Here is a 4,773-nt window from a genome sequence, read left to right on the forward strand (position 1 = left end):
TTCATGTTGTCAAAATATTTAAGTTTGTAATTTTGTATTGCTGACTACACTGAATTTTACCATATATTTAGCAAGACTTCAGTTCTTAATATAACTCCTCAGCTATTCATAAATTGTACAATTTTATCAGAACCAATTTATAACAAATCTGTCACTTCTTCAAAATTATTGTATTTAAATTTCTGAAAATAAGTTATGATTGATAATTCTCATATAGCTTATTATAACAAGAACGATCTTTCTAAATCCAGTTTCACAATAAATGTTATCGAAACAATGTAAATATCTCATATTATTAAAACTGGAAAATTATCTTTTGTGAAATATGAATTACATGATTTACATTTAATTGTGCTTCAGAGTGAACTTGTTCATTCATAAAGTTATAATGAGTGATTTGAAACAAATTTGATTAAGAACATGAATGACAGTCCAAACATCTTCTTTTTACAGTTTTAATTATTTATCAAATTGCAGTTGCTGTCTCTCTTAAAATATGTGACTTGTACATCCAATACTACAAAGTTGTATACCAATAAAGAACTTCATTATCTTTAAGTCATTAAGAGCTCAATTATGTCAATAACTGAAATTAGAATGAGTGATTTTGTCAGGTTCTTTAGTTCTATATCATTGTATTTCGCAGTTAAGAAATCTGTATTGAAATCACTAACTAAAAAATAAGTCCTTGATTTTGGAATATGTTTAATGAAGTGCAATGGAACTATTTACTGAAGAACAGAGCAACCAGTAACAGCTGATGTTATGAAAGATCAGTTTGGGTTGTTGAGAAATGCAGAAGCATGGAAGGTAATGCTGACACTGTGGCTCATCTTAGAAGTTAGGTTGAAGACAAGCAAACTTACATTTGCAGCATTTATGTATAGATTTTGACAATGTTGACTTGTAAACACTCTTCAAAATTCAGAAGGTAACAGGGATAAAAGTACAGACAGTGAAAGGTTGCATACAACTTGTACACAAGGGAGTGAGACACAGTGGTAGACTATCACCAATGTTATTCAATTTGTACACGAGGTAAGCTGTCGAGGAAACCAAGAAGAATTTTCGAAAGGGAGTTAAGGTTCAGGGAGAACAAATACAAACTTTTGAGTTCCCCCAGTGCTGAGCAAATAAGACTGAGAAATGAGACACTAAAAGTGGTAGATGAAGACATAGCAGCAAGAGGAGAATTCTGAAAAAGAGGAATTTGTTAACATTGGATATAAATTTAAATGTTAATGATTTCAAGATGATGGAAATAAAATGTGGATGATAAACAGTTCATTGAAGAAGGGAACAGAAGTTTCTGCAATGAGGTTTTTCTGGATCAGGTAAACAATTAATAGATAGAGAGAAAATTATTGTAATGGCACATCTTGACAAAAAATATATGTCAGTTGATAGGAAGCATTCTGAGGCATCAGTGTATTGGGAATTTGGTAATGTAGAGAAGTAAAAATTGTAAAGGGAAACCATTGCTGAAGTAAGTAAGCAGTTTCAAATAAATGTAGGTTTCATTAGTTATGCATAGACAACAAGGTTTACAGAAGTTATGTTAACATAGATAGCTGTTTCAAATTTGTATCCAGGCAGAAGACTGCAGTAACAAAAACAAAAGCAAGAATGGAAGCTGTAATATTGGTGTACATACTGTATATTCGCTCAGGTTAAGTCAGTGCCTGGTTTCGCAAGAGATGATTGAAGAGATGTTGTTGAAAGTGAGTCAAAAGGTTTCTCAATGTCTATGAGCCCCAAACAAAGTGGAAATTATTTTCATTGCTCTATTATAATTTCATCTCTCACTTGTGAATGGATCACTGTGCCATATTCACTTTAAGAGTAAGTGTCTTCCTTTGCCTGTTACAATATAATATTTTTTTTTCTAGTCAATTTGTGGTAATTTTACTGGAGCTCCTAAGCATTATAAAGACAAGACTGATTGTTCTATATATTTTTTTCTATATTTTTTATATCTTCTCGGTCTTCTTTCTTCTGGTACTCAAAAACTCCAACATTGCTCTAGTTGTGGAATGTTATAATTTCGCACAGATACACTGTAAACAACTTGATCAGTTCTTTGTGTGTTATTTTCTCTCCAGTTTTAAGAATTCGTATAAAAGTGTTTTCAAGTACTTCCCTTTCTTCATACTATACGAAATTGGAACATAGTAAAAAGAATAACAACAAATTACTGAGGTTTAACAATGTTTTGCAATAGGGTATTGGACATAATACTGCTAATGACAGCAATAACAATAATAATAATATTAATATTAATAATAATAATAATAATAGAGCAGTTTTGCACTAACAGAGTGATATCATACATTTTAGAAACTAACTCATTAATTAAGTAGTTACATATCATGAGAGAATGAGTTAACAGTTCTGCTACTTAAAGTTTCTGAAGAAAGCAAAATTGCTCTCTGTTCTCTGTGCACAACATCGAGAGACAGTCATACAGTTTTCTGATGATAGTTATATGACTCTGAAATCGACATCACACACATAAACAACAAAAAAATACTGCTTGTTTGAATGTATATAATATATTATTGAAAATGTATAAGAAATTAGTTAAATTTTATCCTGAATAATTTTGCTTCATGTGCTCTTCTAATGACTTGGAAATGGGCATCTTAGGATATTTCTGCAGTTACTTCTCAGATGTTAATAACATTGATATCTGCCATCTTAAATGTGTTGTTACCTGGTGTATTTTTATGTTTCATGTTTTGCATAATGCTATTGTTTTCAGTGTTTTGCTTGTATCTTCTCATACTGAAACACATGTTTCCAAATGGTTTTCATTAATTCAGCATATTCTGTCACATATCTATTATTGGTCCATGCAAACACCCCCTGCTTTGCTTTTACAATTTGAGATTTTCTTATCTTTTGCTTTCTTTCTACCTGCAACATCTTTTAGGATTTGTGTATAAACCTCTGCTGACTAATTGGCCCTTTGGTCTGCATTAGTGAAATCTTTATATTCAAGCATACTGAGGTTTGTTGCTTAGATTGAATTAACATACCTCGCTGGTAAAAAGTAAATTGTCAGAGTCTGTGTAGATAACTTTCTGTCTAATACACACATTTATTTCTAGTTTTGCATCCATTTTAATTTAGTGGGCCTATGAACACTTGAGATCATTAAATGTTTTATGATCACGGCATTTATAAAACATTGTTACTAAATGAGGAAATATAATTCACTTAATTTTTGTATTTATTTGCGCCTTTCCAAGTACATTTTCTATTTTCATTTTCACTGGAAGAACGTGTTAACTATGAATATGTTGATCTCTCAAGCAAATTCTATTAATGTATGAGCTATGAGGTTTGGACCTTTAATAGTGGCAACTATTTATTTACAGCTTCTACAAAATAGATACATGTTTCAAAATTTACTGACCTTCAAAGCAGTCACCAGCATTACGTATAACCCGTCACCAGTGATGTGGAAGTCATAGGATACTCTTAGTAGTCCCAGTTGTGTTGACAGTTTGAGCAGCGCTGTCTATTGTCGGACGAATTTGTAGCAGTTCTGAAGCGAATGCCATGAAATGTTTCCTTCAGTTTAGAAATCGAGTTGAACTCAGGGGGATTTAAGTCGGGGGAGTGCAGTAGGTGGTATAGCACTTAGCAACTCCATCGGTCAAATAAATCAGTAACAGGGTGTTTCTAGAATGAAATTTTCACTCTACAGCGGAGTGTGCGCTGATATGAAACTTCCTGGCAGATTAAAACTGTGTGCCGGACCGCGACTCGAACTCGGGACGTTTGGCTTTCGCGGGCAAGTGCTCTACCAACTGAGCTACCGAAGCACGACTCACGCCCCGTCCTCACAGCTTTACTTCTGCCAGTACCTCTGCCTGCAGAGGTACTGGCAGAAGTAAAGCTGTGAGGACGGGGCGTGAGTCGTGCTTCGGTAGCTCAGTTGGTAGAGCACTTGCCCGCGAAAGCCAAACGTCCCGAGTTCGAGTCTCGATCCGGCACACAGTTTTAATCTGCCAGGGAGTTTCAAATCAGTAACAGCTCGCACTGCATGTGCTTGGGCATTGTCCTGCAAAATGATGGTCAGGTCCTGCAGAAAGTGTCATCACTTCTGTCTCTAAGCTGTTCGTAGGTTGTGTTCCAAAAATGGGATCTCTTTAGTTCATGTTCTTGAACGTTTTCAAGAAATCTCTTTTTCTTTTTAAAATCTATCTGTCTTTCTCTATCTAAAATTCAGTAATTATGTATGATATTGTTTCTATTTTTCTTTTTTATTACTGATGAAATACCTCCCGCTGTAGACAGAAAATTAGTTGGTTGGTTACACATTCCATAGAACATTCCAACGATTCTTTTATCAAAGTGGTGAGGAACGAGTCAGTTTAGAGGATATGTATACATGATTTGTGTTAATGTTAGTGAAAACATTATTATCTTTAGTTCTACCCACGCAACTACACTTCATTTTTTATGGCCACCAGTTTTTAAGTAGAAATTCGTCAATGGAACAGAATGAGTTGTCCAGGAGCAATGACTTTAAATTAGATTTAAACCTTACTTCACTACCTGTCAGACATTTTATAGTATCGGGCAAATGATCAGATTTTTGTGGCTGCATGTTGAACTCCTCTCTGAGCCACTGACAGATTTAACTGTGTGTAATAACTTAACTGTTTCAGAAGCTCAATAAGATGCTTCTTCCAGTTCAAGTTTTCATCTGTATGTTCACCCAAAAATTTGGAGCATTTTACCCTTTGTATTGACTCCTGCCCA

The sequence above is a fragment of the Schistocerca americana genome, chromosome 7, assembly GCF_021461395.2.
Source record: "Schistocerca americana isolate TAMUIC-IGC-003095 chromosome 7, iqSchAmer2.1, whole genome shotgun sequence".
In the NCBI taxonomy this organism is placed as follows: domain Eukaryota; kingdom Metazoa; phylum Arthropoda; class Insecta; order Orthoptera; family Acrididae; genus Schistocerca; species Schistocerca americana.